The following is a 6,296-nucleotide window of genomic DNA, read 5'->3' on the forward strand; positions in this document are numbered from 1 at the left end:
GACGTCCGACATGAGTGCCCTGTTTTTGCTTCTTCTTTTGATTGATTTTCTTTCCTTGACACCTTTGTACCTGATTCTCTAAAAAGCAAAACTTTTATATTTGGAGAGAATTAGATAAACATTTCAAAGTGCTTTTGTGATCATCAAAATCAAGAATAACATTTACATTTTTCCAAGGGGTTTTTATTTATGGTAGGGATTTATGTGAGAGGTTGGTGGGGTTAAATAGGTATTGGTATATTTGGAAGGGTTGAAATATCACTAGTCAAAGAATGAAGAGAAATTGTGGACAAGAAGGGGCCGTGTGGCAAAACCCTAGCCAAGTATCTTGTTGACTAAGAGTTGAGAGACTAATTTAAATTAGACTTGGCCTTTTTCTTCCTCCTTATGGCTGAAATTCTTGAGGCTTGGTAAGGGAGAGAGAGAACTCCATAGTCTTGCCTTCCAACCCTAGTTGAGTAAGAGTAAACACCAAAGGAGAAAAATCTAGGACTGGTGAGAAATTTTACTCCAACATAGGTGCTTGATTCAAGCTTGAAGTCTTCATTTTGGTGGGTTAACTTGGTGGTTCAAGCATCTTACAAGAGAGGTAAGTACACTTTAAAAGATAATTTTATGGTGTTTTAACATGTGCCTTAAGCTTTTGGGCAAACTACAAGTTGATTTGGTTGAATTTGAGGTTGATCTCTTGGATCAAAACAAGTAGTAGATGAGTTGGGTTGGCATGTCAACCAAGTATTTGATGAAATGTTTGCATGAGTTGGGTTAGCATGCCTACCAAGTGTTTGATGAAATGTTTGCACTTTGTTCATAGTTGTTTATGAGGTATTAACATGTTTTAAACCTCTTTTGAGTACAATTTAACACTTGGTATGTGGGTTAAGTTAAAATCATGCAAGGATGAAGGTTGAACAAACATGGAAAAGTATGGACTGTTTTCGGGTTCCTTTCATTATTGGATTGTTATAGTTCCCTTAATCATGTTTATGTGTTACACCTTGAACTCCTAAGGTCCTAGGTGACTTGACTTCTTGAATATAAACATTTGAGGACTAATTTGGGTGAATTTGGATCAAAACCAATGAAGTTAGCACCTAGAACTAGAGTAGTTTGGAATAAGGTCAAGACTGATCCAGGGTTGGAAAAATAGCCAAATTGTCTGAGCTACTTTTTTTGATAGGGGATGAACCACGGTGTGAGCTTGGTACCGTTGGAAATCCCTTTGAGTCTAGTTTCCAATGCCACTGACGGCACCTAATTCTGACTTTTCTACAGTGAGTTATGACTTTTTTACTGAGACTGCTTGGGCAAGACTGTTCAACCCGTGAAGAACTCTTAAGCTCAAATGAAACTTCTCTTTTGGCCAACTTTCTTGTACTTGTTAAACTTGTTTCTCATGAACTTTTACTATATTTTGGGCCAAATTTACATGATGAATTGTATGACTTTAACCACTCACTTGGTCTCTTAATGAGCCTACATTTGAGTGGAAATGAACCTTGAATGTTAACGATTTCACTCGTTGCCCTAGGATTGGGAAACGAAGGTGGTCGTAACCAGGCCACTTGACGTTTGATTACTACTTTGCTTGTCAGGTGAGTGTTCCACTATCTGCTACCACTTGTTATGTGATATACTTGGATACTTGAAATGCCTGATTTGTTACTGTTTAAACCAAACATTGTTTTGATAAAATGGGGACAAGTGTGTACTTTATCGCACTCGATCTCCCTTGTTTTCACTGGAACTCTATATACTGTTATTATGAGATGTGATATCTCCATGAATGCCTGTGATTGAGTTGTTTGGGCGATATCCCATCAACTACTGCTACTGTTTGGGTACCTAACCTCATAGATGAGTCGGTTATATCGAGCCAGCAAGGGCTTGGTCGAGAAGGCCGATAAACCTTGAGGACTGTTTACTGTACACTGGAAATCGGTATACTCGAGTATTACCAAACTACTGTTTATGGAATGCGGGCCCGGTAGGGGGTTGACTGGTGGACGGTGATTGGTGAAAGTGGTGTTCTACGGACCCTATATACTGTGCATACAAGTGTTGACGGAGTGTCAACAGGAGGCAATTATGATCAAGCTCAAGTGGATCTTTGGCTTTTGAAAGCCACCCGTATCCTTGAATTGAACTGTGATTAAACTGTTATTCTACTGTACGGTGTTTATTTGGTTATTTTGTGACCTTATGTGGCTATGTGTTTATTTGCTTTATTTGGAACCTCACTGGGCTTTAGCTCACCCCACTCCCTTTGTTTTCCTTAACAGATCGGGAAGGGACTTGATCAAGAGCTTTCTTAGCTTTATTTTACTTGTACTTGTGTTTTAAGATTGTAACTTTTGTTTAAGCAGACTAGTAAGCTTGTATCCGTAAGTTCGACTTATGCTATGTAATTTTGAGTATGGAGTGGTAGTAGACAATTAGTTATCTAAATACTAAGCCTGAACGTTGGATTAGTGATTATGTTTCAATCAGGGTTTCATTCCCTTGCTTGGAAGATATCTCATCCGTTTCATTTGTGTTATTAGTACTTTGAACGACTGAGTCTTGGCGAGAGCTGGGCAGGCAGTCCGCTGATACCCTAGGGTTTGCCCTAGGGAGAGGTGGGGTTGTTACAGAAAGACCTAGTAGCCTTTTAGTTCTATCCCTGTAGATCTTAATGCCTAATATATAGGCCGCTTCTCCTAAATCTTTCATGGAAAAGTTCTTCGACAACCAACCCTTTACCGATTGTAACATCGGTATGTTGTTTCCCATTATTAATATGTCATCTACATATAGAATAAGGAAAACAATCGAACTCCCACTAACCTTCTTATACACACAAGGTTCATCCGAATTCTTGAGAAATCCAAACTCTTTGATCGTCTCATCGAATTGGATGTTCCAACTCCTAGATGCTTGCTTAACTCCGTAAATAGACTTTTGTAGCTTACATATTTGACTAGGATTTGTAGATGTAAAGCCTTCAGGTTGTGTCATATACACATCCTCATGCAATGTACCGTTTAGGAACGCGGTCTTTACATCCATCTGCCAAATCTCATAGTCATGATATGCTGCTATTGCAAGCAATATCCGAATGGATTTAAGCATAGCTATTGGTGAGAAAGTTTCATCGTAATCGATTCCCTCTTTTTGCTTGTAGCCTTTGGCTACCAGTCTAGCTTTATAGGTAACCACATTACCATCCATGTCAGTCTTCTTCTTGAAGATCCATTTACACCCTACAGGTTTTATCCCTTTAGGTGGATCAACTAAGGTCCACACCTTATTGTCATACATGGAATTTATTTCGGAATTCATGGCTTCTAACCATTTAGAGGAGTCTGGATTGCTTATTGCCACTTGGTAGGTAGTAGGTTCGTCATCTTGAATGACTAGCACATCATTGCTATGGCTCACAAGAAATTGGTATCTCTTGGGAGTTGAGCGTGTTCTTACTGACCTACGAAGCCCTTGTGTATCAACAGCTTCTGTTTCTACCTCATCATTATGTGGTTGAAGCTGTTCTACTATAGGTTGTTCAATGTTTGTTTGATGATCCTGAATTTCTTCAAGATCTATTCTACTCCCACTGCTTCTTTCTTCAATGTATTCTTTCTCTAGATATATAGCATGTTTTGAGACAAATACCTTTTGCTCAATTGGATTGTAGAAATAGTATCCTATAGACTCTCTTGGATACCCAACAAACAAACATTTGTCAGATCTAGCTTCAAACTTGTCTGACTCTGCCCTCTTCACATAAGTTCGGCAGCCCCAAACCTTCATATAAGATAGATTTGGTTTCTTTCCTTTTCATAACTCATATGGTATGGAGTTGACAAATTTAGTGGGTAGTCTATTAAGAGTATAAGAGGTTGCATCTAATGCATATCCCCAAAACGATTTTGGGGCACTTGAGTGGCTCATCGTAGAACGAACCATGTCCAATAAGGTTTGGTTTCTCCTTTCAGATACACCATTTAATTGTGGTGTGCCTGGAGGAGTCCAATGTGGAACTATTCCATTATCCTTTAAATAAACTCCAAACTCGTCATTTAAGTATTCTCTACCACGATCAGATCGTAGTACCTTAATACTTTTATTGGTTTATTTTTCTATTTCATTCTTGAATTCTTTAAACTTTTCAAAGGATTCAGATTTGTATTTCATTAAATACACGTAACCATATCTCGAATGGTCATCTGTGAAGGTGATGAAGTATGAAAAACCACCTCTAGCAGTAATCGACATTGGTCCGCATACATCAGTATGTACTAGGCCAAGTAAATCACTAGCTCGTTCCCCTTTTCTATTAAAGGGCATTTTGGTCATTTTACCAAGTAAACAAGCTTCGCATGTATCATATGATTCATAATCAAATGAGTCCAAGTATCCATGTTGGTGTAACTTGGAGATGCATTTTTCATTTTCATGACCAAGCCTACAGTGCCAGAGGTAGGTTTTATTTAGTTTATTTTTTTCCCATTCCTTTTCCACTCACATTGAGAATTTGATGATCAAGGTCTAGAATATATAAACCGTTATTCCAACTTCCAGAACCATAAAACACACCATTTTTAGAAAAAGAACAACATTTATTCTCCTGGGTTATCTGAAACCCATTTAAATCCAAACAGGAAATAGAAATGATGTTTGTAGTAAGTGCCAGAACACAATAACAATTTAATAATTCTAAAATCAATCCACTGGGTAAAGTGATATAATAATTCCCTACAGCTAAAGCAGCAACTTTTGCTCCATTGCCCACACGTAAGGTGATTTCTCCTTTCCCCAACTTTCTACTATCCCTTAGACCCTGCATAGATATGCAAATGTGAGAACCACATCCGGTATCTAATACCCAAGAGTCTGATTTGGAAGTAGACACATTAATCTCAATCATAAATGTACCTGATGATGAAGCTTCAGCAAGCTTCTTTTGCTTCAGGCTCTCCAAGTATGACTTGCAGTTCCTTTTCCAATGTCCAGTTTGTGACGCCCCCACTTCTCCCTAAGGCGAACCAAAGGGTATCCGCAGGACGCCTGCCCAGCTCTCGCCAGGACTCGGTACAATCCACATTTCAAGACTAGGAATACTTCAAATAACTTCAATACATAACTAAAGTACTCCAAATATCTCACACTTACAATTATGCAGCTTTCAAGCTTAAATAGAACCCAACGGAAAAGGATACAATAGCCATGCGTTATAATATAACTTAAAGTCTTCAAAAGAAAACTGTCACGGCTCCACCTCCCCCTAAGGCGAACCAGAGGGTTCGGCGGGCCGCCTGCCCAACTCTCGTCGGGACTCAGTCGTTCACTACATTCCTCAAACAGATTACAAGATAAATCTCAAATATTACATCACATTCTCCAATAATTACATGTCAAAAGCGAAGCGGAAACAATTCCCAACTATACATAAAATGATTCCAAATCCAAACTGTACTACATAAAGGCCATCCAATCACGCGCACAAGTACTACAAGCCTTCCTTCGCTTTGAGCCCTGTGGAGGGGAATAAAATATTTTTGGGGTGAGCTAGAAGCTCAGCGAGTAACCAGAAAATCAGTAATCAAATCGGTTTAACAATATTTCTTTTCAATGATGTCATAAATCAAATGATAAGTCCAGAAACAATTACAACATTTACAAAACATTAAATATGGAGTATCAATAATTCAAGAAACATGTACAATGGAAAGCGATAGTAACATTCATGAAAAGATACGTTCGTTCTCCTGTCATTTCCTTTTTTTTTTCATTTGAAATTGCATCATTTTCCACCAACCTCCACCAACCTACAAAGGTAATACTCGAGTATACCAAACGTTCACCCAGGTCCCTAATCGCCCGACCGAGTCCGTTTCTGGCTCGAGACGACCGGTAACAAGGGGCAATGGCCAGTTCAGCCCAAAAGGCTTACATTCATGCGCAAGTAGCATTTAATCATTTATCATGAAATTTTCACATTGATTTAGGTCGAGTGCGATAAAATACACACTCGCCTAGAAAGCTCGTTTTGGAAATCATTCAAAGCACGTAACACGTTATCAATCAATAATACAAGTCATGAAGTCAAGGAAATATATCAAACAAGGAACACTTTCATATAAGCGCGCATGATATGCAAGAAAACAGTTCAAAAGTAGCTTTGGAAACAGTTCAAAAGTAAATAATGTAAGAAACATTTCACAAGTACTTTGGAAATAGTTTAGGGTCACTCACCTCCATGGCTCAGAAACCATCCATCATATATCATTGCCTTGCTCAAATCCGAGTCTTAGATC

Source organism: Coffea eugenioides, chromosome 1 (assembly GCF_003713205.1).
Source record: "Coffea eugenioides isolate CCC68of chromosome 1, Ceug_1.0, whole genome shotgun sequence".
Taxonomy (NCBI): Eukaryota; Viridiplantae; Streptophyta; class Magnoliopsida; order Gentianales; family Rubiaceae; genus Coffea; species Coffea eugenioides.